Source organism: Ochotona curzoniae, unplaced genomic scaffold (assembly GCF_017591425.1).
Source record: "Ochotona curzoniae isolate NIBS_2020 unplaced genomic scaffold, NIBS_Ocur_1.0 contig_2313, whole genome shotgun sequence".
NCBI classification, from domain to species: Eukaryota; Metazoa; Chordata; class Mammalia; order Lagomorpha; family Ochotonidae; genus Ochotona; species Ochotona curzoniae.
In genome coordinates, this window is record NW_024465417.1 from 1 (window position 1) to 27,707 (window position 27,707).

Below are 27,707 nucleotides of genomic sequence, written 5' to 3' on the forward strand. Positions count from 1 at the left end.
AGACACAGAGAGAGAGATAGAGAAGAGAGGAAGAGATGCAGAGAAAGAAATAGAGAGAGAGACAGAGAGAGTGACATCTTACATTCACTGGTTCATTCCATTCCCCAAATGGTTGCAATGGCCAGAGCTGGGCTGATTTAAAGCCAGGAGCCTGGAGATTCTTCCACGTTTTACCACGTGGGTGCAGGACCCCAAACACTTGGGCCAGCCTTTGCTGCTTCCCCCCGCCATTAACAGGGTGCTGGATTAGAAGTGAAGCAGCTGGGGACATGAACTGGTGCTGAGAGGAAATGCTGGCACTTGGAGGCAGAGAATTAGCTTGATACACTGTGTTGACTCCAAAAAAAATTTTTTTTAATCTCATAAAGTTTGAGGAGATGCTAATGCAGCACCTGCATGGCCCTTAGTGTCAGCTGCTTCAACTTTGGTCCCTCAGCCGCTCCTTTGCTTCACCCTAGTCCTGACCCAGGTAGAAACTACAAGTCAGTGAATGCCGTGGGCTCCTTGCTCTGGATCAAGGTCAGTGGGTCACGTCTGGTAATGGCCTTCTTGCTGGCAGCATCCTGAAGAGGTGCAGGACATCACATGGCATGGGACAAGGACCACCCATGTGCATGCATCCTAAGGCCCCTTTCTCATCTTAGGAAACCAGTAGCATTTAGTGATGTAGGCTCCATCCTAGCAACTCTATGTAACCCGAATCACCTGCCGGACCTCACTGCTGAATACCAGGATCAGATCAGCTCTCCACCACTTAGTATCTCACAATTGGATCAACTCCAATGCGAGTTCTGGAGGCAATAAGACATATTCAGACCGTAGCAGGTTGCCTCCAAGTTTTAGCTATTGTTTAGTTACTGGCTGCTGTGGTGAACATGGATGTGCAAATGTCTGTCTGAGACCCAGCTTTCAGTCCTTCCAGACACGTACCCAACCGTGGGAGGGCTGCATCGTGAGCTGATGCTGCCTTTCATTTCCTGAGGCGCTGCCATGCTGTTCGCCAAAGTGGTGGCACGGCTGTTCTGCCTCACAGGTCCCCCGACAGCACAGTGCCCCCACTTACTTTTTTCTCCCATGAAGGCTCCAGTTTGTTTATATCCCTGTCAACATTTGTTATTTCCTGTTTATTTTAATTTGTTGTAGCTGCTATCCTTTTGGAGATGAGGAGGTTCTAGTGTATTTTTTTTATTGCAAAACAAAAGTCTTTAAATTAACATGCTTCTTAAATATCTGCATGTACCTTATGACAAAATATTCCATTTCCTCCTTCTCATACCTTAGGCATTTTAAATGATGATTTGTGTATATTTTTATTATTTTTTTTTATTGGAAAGGCGGATATACAGAGAGGAGAGAGAGAGAGGAAGATCTTCCGTCCGATGATTCACTCCCCAAGTGAGCGCAACGGGCCGATACTATGCCGATCCAAAGCCAGGAGCCTCTTCCGGGTCTCCCACGCGGGTGCAGGTTCCCAAAGCTTTGGGTTGTCCTCGACTGCTTTCCCAGGCCACAGGCAGGGAGCTGGAAGGGAAGCGGGGCTGCCGGGATTAGAACCGGCGCCCATATGGGATCCCAGGCGTGCAAGGAGAGGACCTTTAACCACTTGCGCCACCGCGCCGGGCCCAGATTTGTGTATATTTTTAAAGATTTATTTTATTTTGTTGGAAAGTCAGATATATAGAGAGGAGGAGATACAGAGAGGAAAATCTTCTGTCTGCTGGTTCACTCCCCAAGTGGCAACAGCTGGAGCTGTGCTGATCTGAAGCCAGGATCCAGCAGCCTCTTCCGGGTCTCCCACGCAGGTTCAGGGCCCCAAGGCTTTTGGGTCATCCTCAACTGCCTTCCCAAGCCACAAGTAGGGAGCTGGATGGGAAGTGGGCCTGCCTAGACACAAACCACTGCCCATATGGGATCCCAGCGTGCTCAAGGTGAGGATTTTACCCACCCTGCTATCATGCTGGGCCCAGTGTATTGGTTTTGCTGCATAAAGCCCACTTCAAAATCAGGAGGTTGAAGGAAGCACAGCATACTGAGCAACATGGACTGGGCTCAGCTGGATGGATCTTCCATCTAGTCAGTCTCACTTAGGGGCCCGGATGGCTGCCGGCTGGCCTGTTTGGAATTCTTTCTACTGAGACCCTGTGCTTCACACCAGCCCTCCTCCAGCTGCTCCACCAGGCTTGTCTACACGGGTCAGCTTCCACCAGAACAAACTGAAGCCACAGAAGCGGCACAGCCTTACTTCCTCCACGTTCTGTTGGTCAAAGCAAATCGCCAGGTCATCCACATTCAAGGGTTGGGAAAACTTTTTTTTTTAATTTGACAGCAACAACTGGGGTTCATTTATTTCCTGCTAGGCCTGGCAGTCTGGGGGCATAATACAAAGGTGTTGGGGTGTGTGGGTTGGAATAGTCTGGTGTTTTTGTGGCTGTCTGGGTGGTAACTGTGACAGGGTATGAAGGGACTGGAGTGACCCTTCCAGAGCAGAGAGAGGACCCTTGGGCAAAAACACCATCCCTTGAGGATTTGCAAAGTGCCATTGCAAAGGGGCGGGTTATAGGGGAAGGCGTCACTACCACCTTTTCCCCACGGTGCCCTGACCCCACAAGTCTAGCAGAGTGCTTTCTCAACAATTTTCATACCAGACAGATTCTGCATTTGAGATTCACACTGGTAAGACTTGCTCAGTTTGTGAATTGCCAAGGGTCTGATTCACACCTGCAGAACTGGACTGTGATGAAAATTATAGACTCCAAGTCGCTAGGTTGACAATGTCAGACTTCTCCCCTCAAATCAGTGGGTATTTGTAAAGAAACAGCTTTTTCAGGCAAAGGTTACAGAGGCCAAAAACCTAGAGTTCACCGTTCGTTTGCCCAAAGTAGCAGTGTCACGGTTACATGCACCTGCCTGGTCCTGTGCTATTGAGAGCATTTTGCAATTAGCATTTCCACGGTCTTTATAAGACGCCCAGCCGGACGCTTCTCCTGGAAGCCTGCGGTGGCCAGATGAGCTTCCCCTGAGCTCCACCATCTTCTTAAGACTCCAGGAAGTCAAAGATTCCACAAAACTGAAGGCTTCTAAAGCCCCGAGCCTTTCTAATCAACACAGATAGAGCCAGATTCAATTGCCAGGGGCTGTGGCCAGGGCAGCCTCGGAGAGCTGGCACTCCTGGGGCTTCTCTTCACTCAGTGGTCGATCTGGAGAACTTGGAGAAGATTGTCTACTTTTTTAGTTTAGTGACTGCTACAATAATACTGCATAACAAAACACTCAAGCTACAGCAGCAGGAGACATCAAGCTTTTCTTTTTTCTTCCTCATAACTTGGCAGGGATTCAGCTGGTCTTGGCTGGGCCAGGCTGCATTCCAGCAAGTTCAGATCCACTCCATGGAACTTTGTTCTCATTGGATCAACAGCTCTCCGAAGCGTTCCATTTCCATGGAGAATGAGAAGGGCCTGGAGGGCCGGGGAGCCATCCATGCATGTTTAAGGCTTTTGCTCTGTCAGTCTAAGCCACAGGAGCATGCCAAAAATCAGTAGACTAGAAACATAAACTCTTTGTCCACTGGGAAGGCCCCACAGCTACAGGACAAAGTGAGGTGTGTAATCCTTTTAAAAAAATATTCATTTATTTTTATTTAAAAAAATATTTTACTTACTTCTATTTGAAAAGCAAAGGGGATAAGAGACAGAAAGAGAATGTTTCCAGGCATTGGTTCACTCCTCATGTGGCTGTAAAAGCCAGAGCTGGGCTGGTCTGAAATGAATAGGTTGGAGCTTCCATCAGGTCTCCCAGGTGGGTGCAGGGGCTTAAGCACTTGGACCATCTTCTGCTGCTTTCTCAGGCGTATTAGCAGGATTGGAAATGCAGCAGCCGAGACTCGAACCGGTATCCATATGGGATGTCAGCACAGCAGGCAGCAGAGAATTCACATATATGCCACTGTGCCAGCCCTGAAACGTATAATCCCAATAGAATGGTGTTAGGAATTGAGCTCAGTGACATTTGTCACACTTACCCAGAGGGGTTTGTGTGGAGGGTGAGAGTTTGGGTGAAATCCAAGTTGTTGGGACAGCAGGGGGCTATTTGAGGATCTGTAGGGAGTGGACCGTTTTGGAATAGCACAGAACCCAGCTGAGGAGCTGCCAGAGCCGAGGAGTCCAGGCTGGGTCCTAGAAGGGAGGAGCAGTGCTGAGAACTCATGATGGAAGTCTCTGCCAGCAGCCCTGCCTGGTCCCTTCACCATCATTGACTTCTGCTTGGGTCCTGGGGACAGCTCAGTCCTTCAAGCAGACCCATGCAACATTGTTGAGGTTCCCTGCTGGAGGAGTTAAACCTGAGGAAGGAGAGGGGCTTTCTCCCCCATATCATAAACCTTCACTGTGGAGCTTTGGATCCCCATGGTCCACAGAGCACCTGCAGTGGCTGGTGACAGGGTGGGAGGGAGGGAAAGATCTGCCCAGCGGCGGCAGAGGTAGCAGCCTGGAGATGTGGCACCCGGGCAGCAATGTGAATGCCCTTCTATCAGAAGGGGCAGGGACAGGGGGGTTGAGCGGCAGGGGTCTGATGCACTCCCTGGGGACAGTGTCCTGGCTCAATACATCCTCTGACTCATGACAAGATCCCAGCCCTGGTCAGGTGCAGGCACAGTGTGCGGGCCGCCCGTGCAGACTTTAGGATCTGACAAGCTCAGTGCATGGTTTCCTTTGTGAAGCCAAGACAGGTGATGGTCTACAATATTTTCAGTAACCATTCCCCTGTTTGCCAAGGACCTCGCATGTCCTCTGTGGCAGGTGCTGTGTTAGGGGAGGTAAACAAGAAGCTCATTATCGAGTGCAGGGGTCATCAGACGACCACCTGTGTCTGCCACCCACTTTTGTAAATGGAGTATTATTGGAACACAGCCATGTACATTTGCCTCTTGGTTTCTGTGGTCGCTTTTGTGCTCCAAGGGCAGGCAACGCCGAGTGGTAGGGATGGAGACTCTGTGAGCTGGGATGCCAAACTGTTTACTTTTGGCTCTTTCCAGTTTGCCCAGACCATTATCTCATGAAAAAGAAACAGAGGAGCAGGCCATGCCAGCACAGCCTGATGCCCTTGTGATAGAAGTGAGAGCCAGCTTTGGAGCAGTGAGATTAAGGGAGGCTTCCTGGAGGGAGGCAGTGTTTAGCCCAAGAATTTAAATGGAGAATTTAGTAATTTTGGGCAGAGGTGTGAGAAAAGGCTGTTGGATGGGTGAAGAGAGATGCGAGGAAGGGGAGGACCCTGGAGGAGTTGGGAGCTGGGCCAAGGTGGGAAGAAGGGGCTGGCAGTGTGGTTAGCAGCCTGAGCACCATTCATGGAGCTGGCATTTGTTGGCAGTGGTGTGTGCTGTGCACTGTGTTAACAATCTGGGTATGCTTTATTCCTTAGGGCCTGGGTTTTATTGTTTCCGTTTGACAGAAGTGCGGTGCCAAGGCAAGGACTTTCCGCAAGGATCATTCATGTGTGACTGTACACCCCAGAGCGTTAGGAGCGTGTTCTGATTCGGATGCTGCGGTGCACCTGATCTTCCTTGTGGCTTTGGGGGTCCCTGCGAACTTCCTGTCCAGCTTTGTCTTGGCTCCTGACTATCCTGTGTCTGCCAACTGGCAGGGCCCTGGGAGCTGTGGTACAGCTCTCAGGTTTCATCCATCTTTCTCTTCCCTCATTGAATCTGTGCCCTTCAGCCTCAGTCTTGCTCAATGTGATGTTCAAATCCATACCTGGGTGCGGGGACACTCTGTGACTCAGGGCTATGGGCAGATACTCTGGGCAGGTGCCAGCTGAGGGGAACTGGAGGCTGACTTTTCTGAGATCATATTGACCAGCATTAGTTCAAAGATGTAGGGTGGGGCCTAGCGCGGTGGCGCAGTGGTTAAGGTCCTCGCCTTGCACACCCGGGATCCCATATGGGCGCCGGTTCTAATCCCGGCAGCCCTGCTTCCCATCCAGCTCCCTGCCTGTGGCCTGGGAAGGCAGTCAAGGACAGCCCAAAGCTTTGGGACCCTGCACCCATGTGGGAGACTCGGAAGAGGCTCCTGGCTTTGGATGGGCATAGCAGCGGCCATTGCGCTCACATTGGGAGTGGAATCATGGGACGGAAGATCTTCCTCTCTGTCTCTCCTCTCTGTATATCTCGCCTTTCCAATAAAAATAAAAAAATAAATCTTAAAAAAAAAAAAGATGTAGGGTGGTGGGATCTCCATAGGTTGAAACTCAGCATGGGAGCCACCTGGAACATCACCCGGTTCCATTCCCACCATAACCTGTGGCTATTGGAGCCCAGTCCACTCCAAGAGCTGACGGCCACATCATCATCCCCTGGAGGGACACTCAATGCTGTCCGCTGTTCTCCTTTCCAAGGCGATTTGCAGTATCTGCTACGTGGATGCCGTGATGGGCAGAGAAGCAGGTGCATGAGTGTGTCTGTGGCTGTCTGTGTGAGCTACACACACACACACAGAACCAGAGGACCAGACCTCTCTCATCAGAATCAGTTTGCAAACTTCATTTCTTTAGGATGAAAAGAAAAGAAAATGGTTATTAACATATCAGTGGGACTCCATACTGGGAACTAGATTACCCTGGGCACACAGGGGCACCCAGGGAGGGACAGGCACTGTGTTTGATACACGCTTCCTCTCAGCGCCTCTCCTTCCCGCCCTGCACCCCCCCCACTCCCTTTTTATTATTATTATTTTTTATTCCTCTAAGCTTGTTTCTCTTGAAATTTCCACCTTGTGGTTGTGTACTGCTGACTTCACATTTGCTATGGTGTGAACTCCACATCTGTGAATGGATGACAGGAAAGATTAATAGCCCTGCTCTCTTCTCCTTGGCTGTGGGCCCAGCTAATGAATGAATAAATAAATAAATAAATAAATAAATAAATAAATAAATAAATAAACAGAGCTCCAATCCCCTAAATAGAGACCCAGCACCGGGGAGAAAACTGCATTTTGCTGAATCCATTCTTTAAGGAAAAACCCAACCTCTAATGATCTCTGCTTTACATAGTCGGCAGTTTTTCCACAAAACATTTTATTGAGATGCAAAAGTTTGGGTGAAGGGTTGGCTCTCTTGTTCTTGCCAGACAGAGGGCAGGGGTCCCAGCAAGCCCACAGGCCAGGCTGGGTTGGCACAGAGCATGCACTTCTGATGAGAATGAGCCCATTGCCCGCCCAGACTGGCTTAGGTCAGGGACTCGGGTTGGTAGATGGTGAAGTGAAGGCACAGGGATGCCACAGGGGTCCCAGGAGCAGTTCCTGCACAGACCAGTTGGCGGCAGCATGCAGGATCCCTTGTCAGCCCCCACAATTACCCACAGAAGGAGAGATGATTCCCTCCCGCCTGCACCTTGCTTGCTTCCAATTCCTGTGAAAGAGGAGCTCAGATGTACAAGTACAGAGCTCAACCTTGAACATGTGTACCAGTTGCCTGGGGAGCTTGTTAAAACGCACATTCCTGGGGCCGGGGCAAGTGAGAGGCTGGTACCGTGGTATAATGGGTTAAGCCTCTGTTTGGTTTGAGTCCCTGCTGTTCCAGTTCCAATCCAGCTCTCTGCTGATAAGCCTGGGAAAGCAGCAGAGCCTGACTCAAGTTGTTGGGCCCCTGCACCCATGTGGGAGACCCGGAGGAAGCTCCTGGCTCCTGGCTCCTGGCTCCTGGCTCCTGGCTCCTGGCTCCTGACTAGCCCAACTCCAGCCTTTGAGGCTATTTGCGAGTGAACCAGCAGTTGGAAGTTCTCTTTCTCTCTGTCCTTCTTTCTCTATATCTTTGCCTTTAAAATAAAAACGGATCTTAAAAAGGAATGCATGATGTGATTCAGCAGGTCTGGCTGGGATGGGGCAGAGGTTTGTCAACTCCAACAACCAGGTGATGCTGGTGTTGGTGGTCCAGGGCCCACTCACACATAGAATCACTAGGGAAGTGGCAACAACTTGGGTTCAACCTCCTGCTTTGTGGAACCTTGTCTGAGACCTCACTGTTCAAGCATCCCTCTGTGCTTGGTGCCAGAGCCAGGCCATTGCCTGGTGCTCAACTTCTGCTGTTGCCATGGCCAGACCCAGCCAGCACATCTTCCTGGACCAGGCTTGGAGAATTCTTCCCTGGCTACCTTTCACTGCACCTACAACAAAGTCTGTCGTTGGGAGCTGCTGTGGCTGAAGGCCATTGCAAGCTAGAGACATTGAAGATATCCTCAGACCCCAGTCAGGCTGACCACAGGCTGGGGGTCAAGGGCAGTACATGCTGGTGGGAGGGGGTAGTGAGCTGGGAGTTCTCTGCACAGTTTGGGGGGGAGGGGGTCGGTCAGGAAGCAGCAGATATGCATCTTAACTTGCCCACTGCTAGTCCATCAGTCCACCTCCCTTTCTGATATGAAAGCAGAGGTGAAGCCAGCTCCGCAGGAGCCCGTATCTGTGATCCCTCTAACTCAAGTAGATGTGGTCCAAGCAAAACTAGCAACTTTTCCGAAGGCAGATTGGTGTTTGGTCCCGGGGGTGATGAGGGCAGTGAGTGAGTTAGGAGGCCCAGCTGACCCAAACCTTAACCTTCCGTTCTTTCTTACCACTCAGCTGGGTGTCTGGCTGGTTCTGGTCTTTGACTTCCATCTGTGAGTCAGGCTATGAAAGCCTGGTTGTCAGGGTGTCGGTTACCTGAGAGTGTCTTCCTCCCTAGCTCCCTGGAGTCCTGCTCAGGCCACTCTGCCTTCCCCAACTGAGCAGTATTTATAGGACAAATAGGGCAAAATAGGATAAGTAGGCTAAAATAGGATTTATGTGTCAGGGACTCCATTTGCTCATCTGTTAAGTGAGAAACCATGGGATGTGGAAGGTAGTGCTGGAGTTGGGGTCTCGTTACCTTACAAACACCCCCAGCTGGGCAAAAAAGCAAGTCCAAGGCCTTTCCCGGTGGGCCTACTGGGTCGTGTCTGACAAGCTAACTGTGCCTGGGCATATTCACGGAACAACTTCCATGAAATGCTCTACAAAAAGTCTCTAATAAGAAGAAGTCGGGAAATTTCCTAGTAGTTTTCTCTTGAATAGATCGATGCATTTTTGTTTGATTTTGCTTTACCCAAGTTTGTTTGATCGTGTGACTTTTTTCCCCCCAGACTAACACTTATCAACAACTGGAGTGTCAGCTGTCCCCATGACTTGAGTCCTGTGGCATGACTGCTGATGTCCAGGGGCAAGGTCTGGCAAGCTGGGCCGCCTGGGTTTTGTGGGCCAAGGTTTTTCACATTGTAGTCCCAGGCTGCAGGATTCTTCCTTGTACAGTCAGATTTCTGACTCTATGACTCTCTGGGGTGCTAGCTTCCAACCCCTGGGCATCCTGGGCTGTTTCCTTGTACTTTTCTGGGGGATAATGCAGTGTGACAGCCCCACCCAGCCCGCCTCTGGGTAGGCAAAGACCCTCTTTGACCTGTCCACTCCCAGTTGGCCTTCATCACTGCTGGTGACCTTCCCACCACAAGCATGGAGACTGCTCCCCGGCTGCTGGAAGGGCCATAGTGCAGAAGGTAGTGCTTGGGAGGAACCCATAGCAGGTGCATCAGTGTCCTGGGGATGCTTTCAGAAGCTCCTACAAACCTGACAGCTTCCAACACCGCAGTGTTTTTGCTACTAATTTTGGAAGACTTCTAATGTCAGGGTTGGGAGTCCCAGCCAGTGTGTGGGCAGGGCTGTGCTCCCTGCAAGGGCTCCGGGGGCTGCTGTTCCTTGCCTTACTCCACTTCTACTGGCTGCTGGCTTTCCTTGGCTGAGGCTGCCCTCCTCAAGTCTCAGCCTCCATATTCAGTTGCCTTCTCGCTGCTGTTCTCTGTGAACCTGCCTCCATATGTCTTATGGGACGCTGTGATTATAGTAGGACCTATTGGTCCACCCTACACAATCCCTGACTTCACCGTGCCTGCCAAAGCCCTTCCACAGGAGGTCCCATTCAAAGATCCCAGCATGTAAGATGTGCAGTCTTTTGGGGCCTTTATCCAGCCTGGTACAAGGGGATTGAATAAAGATCCCAGTCTCCATGCACTCGGGTGAGGGGATGCTGAGGCCCATTCTACACAGAGTCCCATGTGCCCACAGCAGCAAACGGTTCCTTCTCTGTCTCTCTTCCTCTTTCCTCTAATCACTGAGTTCTGTGTTGCTCTCCTACACAAACTGCTTGACGTTGAGTCCGCCTTCCAGAGTTTGCTTCTGAAAAACTCAGCCTCAGAGACCCATCTTGTGCCAAGCGAAAGATAGCAGTGTCTCCCTCTGTAGGCCTAGGTGTTTAGAGATGTGGATGAAGCAAGCTGAGAAAGCAGCCAGTCATCAAGTCTACAGCTTTCCAGGGGGCAAAACAGCTTCAAGCCCACAGTGGAAGGGCAGCTCTTCATGTCTGTCCTGATGTTGCTTAGTGAAGCTGAAATCTCAGCGGGACATGAGGCAATGTACACCACACCACAGCCACCATCACTGCAATGTTTAAAATATATATATATATATTTGGGGCAGGTGCTGTGTTATAGCAAGTTAAATTTTTGCCTATGATTCTGACATTTCATATAAGCACTGGTTTGAGTCCCAGCTGCTCCACTTTCCAATCCAACACTGTTGTTCCAAATGGAGAACTCAGTCTCTTTTCCAGGGTCTGTGAACAGTCTCACTTGTTCCAAGCATTCATAAGTGCATTCAGTATAAAATGCAAGTCAGAATGTACTTGTGGGACGATGGGTTAACACCATGGGAAGATATTCTTTCTCAAATTGTCTCCAACCCAGTGTCACCGGATACCATTTTTCCTAGTACTCCTCCCTTTCTACTCCCCATCATTTCTGCTTTGAACCTTTTCCAGTGCTTCCCAGCAGTAAGAAACATCCTCTCTTTTTCCATCTGCAGAGAAGTTCAGTGATATTCCTTGGTTGAATCTTTGCTCTGCAGTCGATTGAGACTTTTTCACCGATATCATTTGCTCCCTAGGGCAGGTGTAAGATGCAAGGGTTAGCACTCAGCTTGGGATGCCCATGTCATTCCCTATGGGAGTGTCTAGTTCCAAGTCACAGGCTATCCACTTCTGATACAGCTTTCTGCTAATGCACTCTCTGAGTGGCAACAGGCAATGGTTCAAGTGCTTGGGTCCTTGCCACCCATGTGTGGGAGACCTGGACGGAAGCCTAATTCCTGCCTTTGACCTGGCTGAGTCCTGGGTAGTGAACCAGAGGATGAAAGATCTTTCTTGTCTCTGTATTTGTGTCTGTGTTTGTTTTAAAATTAGATTAAGAGAAAAGATTGTTCCCTTCTCCTAGGGGGTACTGTAGTGCCAGCTGTGAGGAGTTGCTCATGGTTACTCTTGGTGGCTTTTCTGTTACCACCAAAGCCCTGGGACCCCTGGAAGGCAGGAAATGTGATCCTCATTGCTCTGAAGTAGCTACATGGTAATTCTTTTTTCTTTTTAATGGACATCATTCCCATTATTTTTGACTTTTCTCACTGTTGACTGAGTTGACCATACCTGTCATGGTATAGACTCAGCTGTTTGTGAGCTTAGATGGTCTTTGTCAGTTGCCCACTGACAACTAGCACACCAGGAAGGAGATCAGAGGGCCGAGGATGCCCGTGTGCTTGGAAGCAGCAAGCTGGACGTGGCATTTCTCAGCTCTGTGGGCTGGGAGGGGCCCCCAAGCTGAGGCGTTTTCAGGAGCTGTTCCTGACTTGTTCTGTTTATGGCCACCTTCCTGCTCTCTTGCTTTACCTGGCACTCCTGAAGCAAGTCTGAGCCATGCCCCTTTGCCCTCGGTGATGTGTCATCACCTCTTGAAGTGGGTGATGTTTTTATCCTCACATCAGAGCGGGAGAACTTGTCTAGTGACATGGTGGGAATCTGGGAGTCAAACCTAGACAGTTGGTCTCTGTATTTTCTGTGAAAAGGGCAGGGACTAATGAAATGAGCTGGACCTTTGGCTCAAAGGAGAGGGGACAATCATCTGCGCTGGGAAAAATGTGTCTGTATAGAGGGAGCCCCCGGTGTTCCAGTGGACATCACAGCAGGTGAGTGAATGGCAGACCCAGCATGTAAAGTCCACTTGGACTCTTCCTAATATCCGATACGGCTTCCACATGTCGGGGGTGGATTGCATGGCTGCCTTGCATATCACACTGTTCTTAGATATTGCAGGGCTTAGAGCACAGACCCGAGTCCTGGTCTGGAATCCCTTCCACTGCATGGAGCTGTCTCTGCCCAAGACTGTGCCTAATTTTCTTTCCGTGCTTCTGCCTTGCCTGTGAGGGGCTAAGACTCAGAGAGTCTTCCAAATCCTATTTCCAGAACAAAACAGTGTTGGATACCTCCATACTGTGCCTTGCAGCCTGAAGGAAGTAGAGTTTGTTGAACTTTGTTGAGGAAGACACTGAGGGTATATGTGAGGCACAAGGCTGGTTGTTCTACCTCACACCTATGTTAGCAGGTGCCTTCTTTTACTTATGGACACCGAGGCGATGATTTTTGCTGCCTTTCACATCTTTATGCACATGCTCACCCACACATGCATAGCAATGCTGCCTTCTCCTACTCACACTCACGCGTTCACTCACCTCTAGCCATCAAGGTGCTGCTGGCCTTAGGCACAGATCCATCTTTCAGTTCTGGACTTTCCACTGTGATATGGGGTTTTGGCGGGTGGGTGCCAGGAGGGCTGAGCTGTCACTTTGAATTGCAAAGTTTCCATCCATCATGCATAAAGGGGCCTCCGTGAGTGGCCACAGCCTCCTGCCGTCCCGTGGCTCAGGGAAATTAGACACCTTCAGAGCCCCTTATGAAAATGCAAAGTATTACCGCTGCTTTTTGACTAGTGAATTATGCATCTGAGAGTGACAAATTCTACATTGCTGCCTTTATTAGGGACTCAGTGCCGGGTGGGTGGACAGTGCTGTCTGCTGAGCTTGTGACAGAATGTTTAATAACTTTTTTTTTCTGACGGTGCTTCCCGGAGGTGGTGTTTATAATATGTATTCCCCCTCCTTGCATTTTATCAAAACATCGGTACTGGAGATTATTGCTCTATGCATTTGGAACACCTTCCTGGATCAAAGGTCAGTATCACTATAAATGAATGAAAGAGATAGTTTTTTAGCCAACTTGCTTCATATGCCTGTGACCTTGATGTTGATTTTTCAGAGAGCCATCCATTTGGAGGAGCCCACTCCCATCTGAACCTCAGGCCTGCAGGCCAGGGACAGTAAATGACATCCCTGGGCAGATGGGAGAACCTGTTGTGGTGCCCAGGGTACTGAATCCTTTCCTCTGAGGGTGGAGGCAGAGGGGGCTCGTGGGAAACAGCTGCATCACATTGGAGCACCTTGCTTCTGAGGGAGCTGTGAGCAATTTATTGAGACAAGTAGGAGCTTCCGCAATGAGCCTGGTTTTAGGCTTATCTCCAGTGCTAAGGTTTGGCAATCTGTGTTCCTGCAGGGGGCGCTACAACAAGTATCCTTGCCTAGCTACCTGCAGGACCACTTCTCTGCTTTACAATCTTCAATGGCTTCCCATTGTTTGGGGCCAACATGTAAATTCTTGAGCCCGCCTTGAATGGTTTTGCTGATCTTTTGCTGCTGATAATCATGGCTGATCTCCTTGTGAGTCATACAGGGTCCCAAACTTCAGTTGGATTGTGAAATCACAGCTCCCTGCTATATAACCTTGTGACTCCCTCAATGTGTTGGGCCCTTCATGACTTTGCACGTGCTGCTCCCTCTGTCAGGAATGTCTTCCGCTTGTGTATCTGGAACATCTTCATCCCTACTTTGGGGGCTGTCCTCTTTGTTTCCAAAGCAGACAAAACTGAACTCCTCACTACCTCCTTATATCTGGAGGTAGCACCTGTATAATTACAGCAGCTATCCTTTTAGATGAAAATGACTGATTTATCTTTCTCTTCACTTGATTTCTACTGCAGCCCTAGGTGCTAAATGAACATTGGTTGATGATGTAACATCTGGGGCTGCCTGGCATAGAATCCTGGCCAGATTCCTTTGTGCACGTACACACTGAGCCTCTGCTACAGCTGGGTATCACTGACACCTGAGCTTTGGACTCCAGGAGCTATTTGCAGTGCTGTTTTGGCATGTTATTAGAGTCTGCCCAGTCCCTCCTTTGTAAAAGCAGATGATGCCAGCATTCTGTTCATGGCAAGTTTAGTGAGAATTAAGTGGGTTAACTTGTGACTTGTATCTAGCATATCAAGAATGGCCCTCTTAGTGTAGGGCTGGTTTGCTGGAAGACAAGAGAATAGAATAAATAATAGAATAGACAATAGAATAAATGTTGGCTGCAATAATCATAATTATAAACACTAATATAGCCATCATAGATGGATATCAACAGAGCTATTATTATTATTGTTCGTATTCCTTGTTCTCCTTGAACTGCTGGGCCTCCAACCTTCCCTGGCTGCTTTGCCCTATGCTTGACAGATGGGATGCGGATCATTTTAATTAGGTTTTTTTGGGCTGTTATATGGGTCATAATTGCAGCCATTACTCATTTCCATGGGGTTGCTGACAGCCTTGATGTGGACATGATGAGATCTTGATGAGACAAGTCCCCTATCTAAAAGACCCCTGTGGAGGGGCTGGATCTGCCACAGGGACAGGATTCTGCTGAGGCCCCAAAAGCAGACATTGGGTTGATTCCTGCCAAAAGACAGTGGATTCAGGAGTCCCTCACCTTACTTAGCTGTGTGCACCATGATCATTCCTGGATCCCCAGGACCATGGACAGTGCCCAGCACAGAGGAGACTGGAAAGTTTGGCTGAGCAGAAGCCATGCTTGCAATGCTCAGGAGGGCCACACAGGGAGTGTGGCTGACACTGGTGTCTCTTAGTCTGAGCCCTGGGACTGGCTCAAGCTGCCCTGAGCAGAGGCTTAGGGAGGCATTGGTATTGGGGAGCTATGGTTTGGGTGAGGTTTGCTCCACTGCATCAGTGCAGTGGTCCTTAAGAAAGTTGAATGTTGTCTTCATTGTGAGACTGGATTGGTTCTCGGGGATTGCCTTTAGAAGCAAGGCTAGACTGGCACCTCTTCATGGTCTCTCACATGCTCCTTCTGCAGATACCCACTGCCCCTTTCCACTTTCTTGCTGTGAATTGAAACTGAACCAGGCTCTCACTGGAGGTCAAGGAGGTACTTGGGATTTCCGAGCCTTCAGAATTATGAGCCAAAGTAAACCCTTCTTTTCAAGAAAGTTTTTATCTTATCTATCTACCTATCTATCTATATATACAGTGTGTGTGTGTTACCTACTTGCTCACTCACTAAATGTTTGTAACAACCAGGGATTGGCCAGGCTGAAGCCAAGATCCAGGGTCTCCATCTGGTTCTTCCACATGGATCATAGAAGCCTCTGCATTTGGTCCACTATCTGTTTTTTCCCATGTACATTATTAAAGAGCTGGATCCCAAGCAGAGCAGCCAGAATGTGAACTTAGACTCTGATAGGAGATGCCAGTATTGCAAGCTGTGGTTTGACCCACTGTTCAAAACACCAGTTTCTAAAACTATTGAAAAATCACACAGTTTCAGGTATTCCATTCCAGTCACAGAAGGTGGACCAACAAAAGGGAAAAGGTTGGGGCAGGTGCCTAGCTTGATCTTCTCTGGGAGCCTCAGGTCTTTGGATCAGTGTTTCTGTAGGCTTGGCATAATATGTGTTGTTGTTTAGCAAATTGTCACTTACCTGTCCTTGGTGGTGAGCAGTTCAATTCCCCTGCCCTGATCCAATTGGGCTTGCTTATGCAACTTGCTCTGGGCAATGAAACACTACAGGAATGGAAACCTGAAGAAGCTACAAATATGCTGGGTGCTGTGGCGTACTCAAAGCCTGCAGGTGCTCTGGTGACTTGCCATCACAATGAACTGGTCCACTTCAGCTCCAGAACAAATGGGTGTGGGACAGGTCTGAACTCAACTGGCAGCCTGAAGTTAAACCCAGCTGATGTTCCAAGCAAAGTTGCCCCTGTGCTTGGCCTGGGGTAGCTCAGCCCAACGTCTGCAGCACAGGAGCAGATCAAGCGCTCGCTGGTGAGAGTCCCTGAGTGCTGGGGCATCAATTACGTGGTGTTAATGCAGTGGTCAGTAGCTAATGCTACAGGGCCCGGGGGTGGGAGGAGGCAGCTTCTTTGGAAAGCATTCCAAGGCTTCCATGTCAGTTTATTTATGTTTAAAAAATTTATATGTTTTTTATTTGAAAGGCAGATTTACAGAAGACACGTGCACATACACACACACAGAGATAGAGCTAGAAAGAGAGCTAGAGAGAGAGTGCGTGTGGGGAGGGGAGAGGGAGATCTTCATTCCCCTGGTTCAAACCCACGATGGCCACAATGGCCAGAGCTGGGCCAGACTAAAGTCAGGAGCCTGGAGTTTTTCCCCAGTATTTTATATGGGTGCAAAGACCCAAGCTCTTGGGCTATTCTCCCCTGCTTTCCCAGATGCATTAGCAGGGAACTGGGTCATACGTGGAATAGCTGGGACCAGAACCAGCACTCATATGGGATGCTGGCAGAGGCTTAACTTCATGTATCACAGCACTGCTTCCGCCCTGTCCCCCATCAATTTATGGTTGCAGTGAGAATTTGGTGAAAACAGATTTTTAAAAACCCTCTGGACAACTAGAGATGACTTCGTTCCCTAGGGGATGTGTGACAATATCTGAGGACATTTCTGGATGTCAGGGGGCAGGATACTGACATGTAGTGTGTGGAAGCCAGGGATACTGCCAAGCATGCTAGAATCCAAGGGCAGAGCCCCAATTCAGAGAACTGTCCCACCCAGAAAGCTGACAGTGCTCTCTGTCATGTGGCTTGCCAGCACCAACCAGCCACCCTTGTCCCTGTCTCCTTTCCTGCTGCCATCCTCCCTTTGTCTCTCTTTGCTATTTCCTGCCTTCACTTCCTCTCTCTCTCCCTCTTTTCTTTCCTCTGTTGCTCACTTTCTCTCCCTTCCCATCTTCCAAATGAGAGAGAGCTCTAGGGTGAGTAGGGGATTGCACACAATATGGATCAAACCAGTAAAATAGTAATGGTAAATACCAAGCAGGCAGATGGGCTGATGGGGTGTGCCTCTCTGAAGGGCTGAGCTAGGGGAGAGCTGCTCCTTCCTGCTGTGGGAATAGCAAATATGGAGGTGCAGAACTAGGAAATGGCTTAGTGCCTTCCAAGAAGCAGGGGGAGCTTCCGTTTGGGGCAGGAGGCATGTGGGTCATTCCTAGCACAGGATAAGAGTCTGCTGAGTGATTTATATGACCCATATCTGCCCTGTGAAATGTCCAGAAAGCTCTTCAGATCCTGTACTCTTGAGCTTCCAGACTTAAAGCCAAGAAGTCACCTCAATGCCACGTTCAATCCATTTCTTCCACAGAGCTGCAAGCTCACAGGCATTCAAAGCAATAGAATTGGCATGTTTTTATTTGAACAGCAGAAATCTTTGACTGATTCTGTTAAAATATACTGGGTAAAGTGAGGTTTGACCTCACCATGGCCTTCTCATCTACTCTGGTAGACTCAGCTGGATGCAGGTACTGGGACTTGTAAAATGTCCCAGGTCCTCCTCATGTCCACCCTAGCTCCTTCCAGTGCAGTCTCCATGGGAAAGCCAGGATGCTCTGGCTCCCTCTGCCCTGTGGATGACATGTAGACTTCTTGCTAGGGCCTGCAACGTCTCCTATGATCTCTCTGACCTCAGCCCCTGCCATGGCTCTGGGGACATCAGGGATTGGCTCACATCTTTTCTGTGCCAGAGGGACTCTTCCTCCCTGGACAGTGCAGGCACTTGACCACTGCTCTTATCTCAGGGTAGAGTGAACTTCCTGCACCTGGGCATTTTCAGGCTTGCTGTTTGCTCTGACCAGAATGTTCTTCCTTGAATACTTTTTGAACAGTAGATATCACCCATCCTTTGACTCTCAGAAGAAAATCCCTTCTCCTTGGAATAAGCTTTTTTTTAAATCACCTGCTGTTAAATCTTCTGATGCTTGGCTCTCTGGTTCTCCATTCCTGTACCTTGTTCATGTCACCTGTCCATAGCACCTGAACCAAACCAGCACAATTCTCCCTTCAAACTCACTTGTTGGGCCTTGGTGCATTTGGCATATGCAAAGTGCTCAATAAATATTTACTGAATGCATAAGTAAGAAGAATAAATAATGCAGTAGCCAGAAGTCAGTGCCATGGCTTAGTAGGTTGGGCTTTCTGCCTGAGGTGCCAGCATTCCACATGGGTGGTAGTTCAGGTCCCAGCTACTCCACTTTTCATCCCTCTCCCTGCTTATGGCCTGGAAAATCGGTGAAGGATGGCACAAGTCCTTGGCTCCCTGCACTCACATGGGAGACCTGCCTGTAGAAAGCTCTGGGCTTCTGACTTTGGGTTGGCTCTGCTGCAGCCATTGTGGCCATTTAGGGAGTGAACCAGTGGTTGGAAGATCTCTCTCCATTTCTCCTTCTTTCTCTGTAACTTTGACTCTCAAGTAAAATGAATAAATCTTAAAAGAAGACAATGCATTAGTCATTGTGATTTAATGAGTGACGAGTCGATCATCGCTGCAGAGCTGTCCCTATGTGAATCTGAGCAAGTGGGGGGGCAGGAGGACCAGGGTGCATGACCAAGAGCGGGGCAGTTTTGCCCACATAAATTATGTCCTTCTTTCCCCAGTTCATTCACTGAGGCACCCTGGAGTGTGATCTTATTTGGAGATGGGGTCTCAGTGGAGGTGACACAGGCAGATGAGGTCTTCTGGGTGAACTGGTGTTTTAGTGAAAGGGGAGATTGGGAGAAGAGCACACATGATGAGAACCCAGTGTGAACAGCAAGACAGAGCCTGGGGTCAAGCACTAGGCAGCATTGCCTGGAAACCCCGGGAGCTGGGAGACAGCTGTGGAGTGGGTTCTTCTTTCCAGTCCTTAGAAGGAACCAATCCTGCCGACACCTTTACATTGATGAGATGGAGAATTTCAGTCACAAGGCCACCTGCCCAAGGGTCTTTGCGATGACCAACCTAGGGGAATAACAACGTCAGGTTGGAAACAATGAGCTTGTTTTGGAGAACTGTGGAAAGGGTTTCAGGCAGGGGCTGCATTTGGGTGGGGAGTGGGCTGGGCTGGGGCTTGGCAAGGGGTGGGATGTAGGACCGATGCTTTTACATTGTTGATACTCCCTGGGGTCCTGATGAGGTGGTAATGCCCTATCCAGGCTGGTGCTGGCCTGGTACCCTTTCCCTGGTGCCTTCATGATGTGTGTGCTGGGCTGCAGGGTGGGGCAGGGCAAGGAGGGTTGCCAGGGCCTAGGCATAATGAGGACATGGGGAAGCAGTGCCGTGAAGCTGGCACAACCTGCTTTCCTGGAAGGGAAATGAAGCGGCTGCTTGGTTCCAATTCTTCAGCTGAGTCCCCATCCCTAATTACCACCCAGGCTGTGCCTCTGGGCGGCATTGGCCTGGTCCATCTGCAGCTTCCGAAAGCCCCAGGATCCAGGCCAGGTGTGGATGGGTGGGTCCTTGTGGCCAGTGAGCAGTGAGAAGAATTTAATTAAAGAGAATTACTTTGATCTCTACTGGAACGTCCATGGCCCCACAGCCAACCTGGAGCAAGGCTCCCTCTAATCGGGCCTACAGAGCAGCACTTGGGTATGGTGGGTATGTGTGTCCAGGGTGTGTGCCCATGTTTGCACATGTGTGGTATATATGTGTGTGAAGTCCTGCATGTGCACATGTGGGTTATCCTTCACATGTATGTTTTGCATCTCTATGCATCTCTGTGTGTGCAGGTGAGTTAGCTGGAAACACATGTGTGTGCATATACACACGTGTATAATCATGAACTTGAGTATGTTTGTGGGTGAGGAGTAAGGGCAAATGAAAATTGATGCTCAAGTGGTGGGATGCGTACAAGCTCATATAACCTTTGTTCTTCACCTGTGATAGTGGGAGTGTGGTGTGTGTGTGTGTGTGTGTGTGTGTGTGTGTGTGTGAGTATGGATACACAAACAGGGCTCCAGCATTGGGTTTCTGAGGCTCTGTCCAAAGGAAGGTGAGGAAATGAGTCTCAGTGAAGAGCTCAGCCAGCCCTGATGCCCTGCTTAGGTTGCTGGAGTGAGGGCAGAGGCTGTGCCACACTGTCTGGGACACAGTAGGAGTTTGGCTCTGGGCGGGGAGGACAGTTCATGGGGATGGTGGGTGTGCCCTGTGCTTCCATTGGGGACTGTGGTCTCTGGTGACGCAGGGCTGGGGCGGGGTGTTGGTGAGGAGGTATACATATTTTCAAAAAGTTCGTGGGAAACGGTTATTATGAAAAACCAGGCATACATTAAAAAATACTTTTGCAATAAAATAATCTTTCAGGAAAAAACATTATTCAAGTGGAGGGGGAAGAGAAAGAGATCCTCTCCTCTACTGATACCGAGCTGGGACTGAAGCTGGGAGCTGGGCACTCAGTCCAGATCACTGCTGCCCCAGGGTACACCTCAACAGGAAGCTGGAACCAGGCGCAGAGTTGAGACTTGTCAGGGTACAGACAGAAAGAACGAGGACGTCCACGGCCCGGCCCGTGTGAAATACACTTGCCTCGTGTGTTTACATCTATCGGTCTCCTGCCTGGTGTCTCCGTCGGAGGGCCCCAAGCCCAGAGCGGGACCCAGTCCCCTTGGGTCTTTCAAAGGGTGAAGGGATCGATCAAGGGGAAGGAGGAGGCCACCTCAGGTCCCAGAGCCCAGCAAGCCCGCACGCTCAGGCGTCTGCAGGTGGAGGGGCAACCCCACGGCTGGGCTCAGCCACACGCGGTAGGGTGACCCCACGGCTGGGCTCAGCCACACGCAGTAGGGTGTCCCCACGGCTGGTCCTGCCACACGTGGTAGGGTGACCCCATGGCTGGTCCTGCCACACGCGGTAGAGTGTCCCCACGGCTCTACTCAACCATGGTGGCAGAGCTCCTGGACCGAGCTAGGCTCAGCTGGGTGGTTCTTCCCCAAGCAGCAGGAGTGGAGTGGCCAAGCAGCGTGCTCCACGTCTCCCTCCAGCTCCGTGGAGACCAGGAGGCTGGCTGGAGCAGGCTTCTGCAGGACAATGACCCAAGAGACCATTGCGGCCCCTCAGGCCTCAGCTTGGAACTGACACGCCACACCAGCACACCACTGTCTAAAGCGAATCCCCTGACCGCGTCTCGAGCCGAGCTTGGGGCAGTCTGTCACAGCTCTCGGCTCGAGGCGGATGAGGAAGTGAGGCTGACTATTCAGAGTTCTGCAGGAAACTTCCATGTTCCGACACCTACCACAGGCCAGACACTTCACACGCATTATCACCATTTTTTTCCCCAAAGTCTGTGATATTATATATGTCTAGAGATGGACAGAGTCTCAGCAGAATCCTGAAGAGGCTGTCTCCTGTGAGGACCCTCCGTGCAAAGCGCACTCTCATCCCAGCCCGGCACACACACGTGCTGCAGGCACAAGCAGGAGCCAAGCAGGTCTGCCCGGGGGGTGGGGTGGGGGGTGCCAGGACACCACACACACAGGGCGGCTTGCCAACAGAAACACCTGCCACCACAGGAGGGTGCAAGGCCCAGAGCCACGACCCAGGGAGGAAGCATCGTCCTGGCTCCTGTGTGGTCCCATTCCTGCTGTGTCTTCACACCCTGGCAGGGACCCCATGCTCTCCGAGTTCTCTCTGAAGAGGACATGGCTCCATTAGCTAATTGCCTTGGCAGGGCCCACCTATTGCCTTGGGGGTCGTCATGGCAACACACACGTTCTGGAAGGACAACTAAACTCAGCCCACAGCACATAATGTACAAATGCACACAGACGGGCCTGACACCATAGCCTAGTGGCTAAAGTCCTTGTCTTGAACACACTGGAAACCCATACGGACACTGGTTCTAATCATGCCAGGCTCCACTTCCCATCCAGCTCCCTGCTTATGTCCTGGGAAACCAGTTGAGGATGGCCCAAAGCCTTAGGACTCTGCACCCACATGGGCAACCTGGAAGAGGCTCCTGGCTCCTGGTTCTAGCCATTACAGCCACTTGGGGAATGAGCCATCAACGGAAGACCTTCCGAGTCTCCGTCTCTCCTCCTCTCTGTATATCTGCTTTCCCAATAAAAATAAAATAAATGTCTTCTAAAAATGAAAACAGCAGCATTTCTCCACTTGATATGCAGCTGGGGCTTTGCCACCGGGGGGCTAGAACTTGGACGGACCTTTGCCACTGCACCTGTCGGGGTGGGGTGGGGGAGCCGCGAGGCCATGCCCTCTGTGCCCGCAGGGAAAGCCTCGGGATACTCCCCTGTCAGCTGCAGACCCGAGTGGGAGGAGCGGCATTCCTGACAATGCACAGTTCCCGCCTTCCACAGGGCACCGGGAGGCATGCCCTCCCTGGGCCTCACTGTCCACCCCCCACCCAACCCGGCGGGATCCTGAGACCAACAAGCTACCTCATCCGGGTCCTCAGTGCTAGGTGGGCATCTGGAGATGGGCTGTCTGTCCTTAGGGGAGCCCGCAGAGATGGCCTCCACTGGAGGAGGTACAGAGCGACAGCTGGGGACCACCCAGCAAACAGGGCGGAGTGGGCAGCCCAGCGCAGCTAAGCAGGACGCCGGCTCAGCTCTGACACCCAGTGCAAGTGGTCACGGGCCCCAAGCCTACGTGGACAGAGCCCATTGTCCCTACACGACAGAGGCCACTCACTCAGTGAAGTCTCTCACACACGCACACACACACACGAGTGGGTGGCCCACCACACAAGGATAAGCCCACCACTGGCCAAGAACCCTCACAGGCACTGTGCCCAGCAGGAAACCAGAAGGACCCAGTCTGGCCAAGCGTCCAAGTGCAGAGGGCACAGCAGATGTCCCAGCCACGCACCAGCCGAAACACGGAGGCTACGGGGCCTGGCCTCCATCCAGCTGCCCTGGGGCTGTGGACCCCCCAAAACCCAGTGCTGCAGTCCCTTCTGTAACTCACACCACCCTCCTGCATGTGCCAAACCATGACTGGGTACGTGGAATGGCTGACATACCCGGTCACTACAGGGGCTGTGTAGGTGGCAAGGACCTGCGCCTGCATTTCCTCCTTCATCCTGGGTCGGCTGGAGGCCTGCAACCCTACAGCCCACGCAGGTTTGAGGCTCACTTTGCAAATCCAGGCAGTCCCACTCTGCAGATCCAACCAGGCACCTCAGGCCAAGCCCCATAGTGAAGAAACACAGTGAAGGGATGCCCAGCAGGGGAGGAGGGGGCGAGCGGGGAGGGGTCGGGGGAAGGGAGGAGGGGGCGAGCGGGGAGGGGGAACCAGACTGAGTCTGTCAAATGCTTGTCTAGGTAATCTACAAATCATTTCAGATTTACCCAATATTGAATTTTAAAATGACAAACAGAAATAAACAAGAGAAAGGGGACTGCTGTCTTAGCTACATTACTTAAAATGCATCAATCATTTTCCTAAAGATTTGATAAGAACATAGTAAAACTCTCGCCCGACCCCGCCTATCCTGGGCTGGGAGCAGCTCCTGGCCTGGCCCCTTGGGCTGAGCACTGGCAACTTAAGCTGCAGCTTCATGTAAATGTTTTATATACATGCATACATATTCATACGGCTTAAATTATACATGCATTTGCTGACCAATAAATTGGATTTATTATGTTAGTGGTCTCAAATAGTTTTACTCAGAAGCTACTTTTGAAAATAAATTTTTAATTGAAAAAGTGAAAATACAACATGTTTATGTCTACTAAAACACACATTTTAAATTCTTTATAAATTCTTTATCTGAATATTAACACATGAAAAGAAGTCCTGTAATTCCCTTGGCTCACATTCTCGGGTCTCTCTGGCAACGGGAATCGGTCCCGGTGATAGAGACATTCGTGTTTGCATCCAGCAGGCTGGGGTTCGAGGCCCAGCCGGGGGTGCAGCACCTGCCCCCCCAGCACAGTAACCCCGGGCTGCTGTGGGTGTCTGAGGAGCAAATCCAGGGAGGGGTGCTCCGTTGTCAGAGAAGTTAAACAAAGGGTTTCATCAATTATTTTCCCCTTTACATGCATCCTAATCCCATACCGGTGGCATTCTTCAAAGGAATGTATTTTTTATTATTTATTACAGAGACAGCGAGTACGCACTGTTGCCGGCCAGCCCACTCCCCGAGGCCCACAGTGGCCTTGAGCCGGGGGCTGGAGCCCTGAAGGTGGAACACACTCAGGCCGACCACATGGGTGAGAGGTGACACACCATGCCATCGCCACCAGCCCCAGGTCTGCAAAGCAGAACGTGCGAGGCGGGAGCCAGGGCTGCATGCTGCCCCTGGCCCCCAGCTGGGATGCGGGCATTACGCCAGCATTTGAGTGCACTAAGCATCTTTTCAATAATAATGAATTAGTTTTAAAATTTTCATAAAATCGCATGTAAGCATTGCCCAACCTGCTTAACCTGCCAGCCTTCCAACACGCTCTCCATTTTCGGCATGTCAGCTACCAGCTGGGCAGACCCTGGGCTCCCAGGTGAGTTCAGAATGCATCCTGCCAGATCCGGCCTTGACCATGGGAACAGCTCAACAGTCATGGCCCCGGAGGCCGCCCCAGCCCCGCCCTGACACCCTGGTGCTTGCCTGCTCTCATCTGTCTGGACCACAAAACTTCCCCGCTGGAAGACTCCAGACCCCTCCATCTGACACATCCCAGCCATCTGCTCGAGCACAGCCCTCACCCCTCCCCACCCACCAGGCCCACCCAGGCCGACGCAGGAGCCCTCCCCGGCCCTTGCACCCCAAGGCTCCCGGCCAGCACGATGGGCACCCCCACCCCAGCCCGGCTTTCCTTGGCCAAGCCTGGCCCCACTTGCCAGCAGTGTTCACGTTAGCATTCTGACTCTCCTACTCCTTGATGGCGCCCATGAAGGATTCCCAACCGGTTTCACACACCACATGCAAAGTGTCTGTTCACCAAAAGTTCAGGACCACTAAGGGACGCAGGAACTGGTTCACCAAGTGTGGAATCTGACTGAAACAGGAGAAATCAGGGCAGGCTTCTTGTGTTCACCATCAGCCTCACCGCGACACTGCGTGGCGAGTTCCTCCGGGTGTGTGCGCGAGGGCTGCAAGCTCTGGACCATGAGGGCAGCAGCGTAAACAGGGATCTTAGGGGCTGCAAGCAAACCCGAGCGCATCTCCGTTCCCAACTGAGGAAGAACATGGTCCTCGCCATGGCGCTAGCTTCACCCAAACAGGCTTTGCTCTCCTAACTGCGAGAATAGACCCCATGCCCGAGCGTGCCATGTCTGCCAGCAGGACAGGCATCATGCTGCTGCATCCTGGCCAGGGAGGGCACTTCTGACTGCCGGCTGAGCCCGTGAATGCCCTGGAAATGCTCGCGTTGCATCTGCCAACAAAACCATTCGTCCACTTCTCAAGTCACCATCCTGTTGGAGCCGAACTGTCCCTGGCCAGTCTGTCACTTGCACACGAGGGCACGTCCCAAAGCTTACAGGCAAGGGAATTCAATGAAAAGCTCATTTCTGGTATTTTTTTTTTTCCATAAACAGGTGGACTTGCGTCCTGCCTGTGCGTGAGAACACTTAGGGACAGGAAATGTCACGTCCCAAGGGCTCAGCCCAGGGTCCCAGGGCACAGCTGAAAGTCACCTGGCTTTCCCTCAGCCTCCAGCTCCCCCTGCTGTGGCCCCTGGTCCTGCCAGGGCAGTGGAGGGCAGGGGAGGGCAGCGGAGGGGAGGGGAGAGGAGTGGAGGGGCAGAGACGCTCACAAGCGGACTGGGAAGTGCCCAGCTCACCAGCAACTCTCAGAAGAAACAAAACCAGAACTTCGTTTCCTGCCAAACACAGCCCACCACAGTCAGCACGGCTCGCGGTAAGACTTCACGGGTAAAGCACTCAAGCCCGCCCAGCAAACTCGCAGCTGTGGGCGCAGACGGCCCGGCAGAGCGTGGAACTGCACAGCCTCTCTCTCTTCTCCAATACTTCCGGCACTGTCCCGTGGCCACTGCCCCTGCAGCTGTGGTGCCCCACGCAGGCCACGGCCCATGCCACCTGTGTGCCCACCAGGCACACCCCTCGCTCTGTGCACAGCGGAGCCACTTCCAGGGCAGCTCGTCAAACACACAGCAGGTGCATCTGCACACAGCTCCCTGCGAGCAGGCCTCCCAGCAGCGCCTGCCCACGCGTGTCACAGAACAGGTATGGGCGGAGACGGGCTGGCCCTGGGGCAGGCCAGGCCTCGGCACAGGCACGCGTGGACACAGAGGGCATTGAGGCACCCACACCTCCTGCTCACGGTGCCCGCTGCCCTAGGGGCTGAAGACACGGCCAGCAACAGGGACAGGTCCCTGGCCAGTGCTGCAGTCTGCGTTCTCACGCGTGCTGGGGGAAGAGGAACGAGACGTGGCATGAGTGTGTGGTCATAAACTTCTGCTCCCCGCTGCCCTGTTCTGCAGCTCGATGCCTCACACTGACACGAGAATGCTCGACACTGTCTTCCTGGTCCAAACGCCGTGTGGGGGCAGCCTGAGAGCCGCGGAGGCCACGCTCACCCGGCCCTCCCCAAGCCATGCGCCCAGTAAGCACTGCGCATCACTCCAACAACTACAGCAAAGCCGACAGCAAGTGGTGCCTGGGGTCTGCAGCCTGTGCGGCTCTGAAATGAATGAGGGCACACGTAGCAGCCCGTCCGGCCAGCTGAGTTCAGTCAAGAAAACTTGCACCCAAAGGGCTCATCCAGAACAACGGACCTGCTCCCAAGAGACAGTGCCCAGGAAACTCTGGCAGGAGGTAGGCAGGTCAGTGAGCAGCTGTGGTTAGAAAACCAAGAGGATGAGCCCGGTGTGGTAGCCTAGCGGCTAAAGTCCTCACCTTGTACACGCCAGAAACCTCTATGGACGCCGATTCTAATCCCTGCAGCCCCGCTTCCCTTCCAGCTCCCTGCTTGTAGCCTGGGAAAACAATCAAGGACAGCCCAAAGCCCTGGGACCCCGCACCCATGTGGGAGACCCAGACGAGGCTCCTGGCTTTGGGGCAGCTCTCCTGCCCCTGCTAGCCGTCCGTGCCCCTCCTCATCACCCCTGACAGCCACAGCAGAAGCTGGCTGGCCAGGGATGAATCCCCTCCCCCGCCATGCCACGCCCATCCCAGCGGCTCAGAGAAGCTGCTGGTCCTGCTCCTGTGCCGTGCCGGCTGACCACAACCGCAGGTCTGGACTCCACTGTCCCAGATGAGTCGCTGAGTCCAAACAGAACTGGGGCTGACTCCTGCACCTCCTGGGGGTCCTTCCGCCTGTGGTCCAGGGCGCACTATCATTCTCGGATCCAGGACGGGCTCTCACCCTGTGGGGGCCACAAGCCCTGAGTTGGAGCTGTCCCAGGACACACACACTCCTGCAGGTAACAGGCAGCACCGGGGCAAGGACTCCTGCATGCTTCCCTGTGCCTCTGTCTTCCTACCTGTAAAACGGGACCCCTGCAGCCCCCTCCCCACAGCACCCAGGACAAGAGCCACCTGCAGGACCACTTGGAACGCCTCTGCCATTCCGCCAGACCACGGACTGTCTGTGCCATGGCCCAGTGAGAACTCTGAGTGCATGCAATCCTGGCGGTTTGAAGCCGCAGCTTGCTTCTTTCTGAACCCGCCCTTGGCACTCAGTTCACGTGCCAGGGTCTTCACGG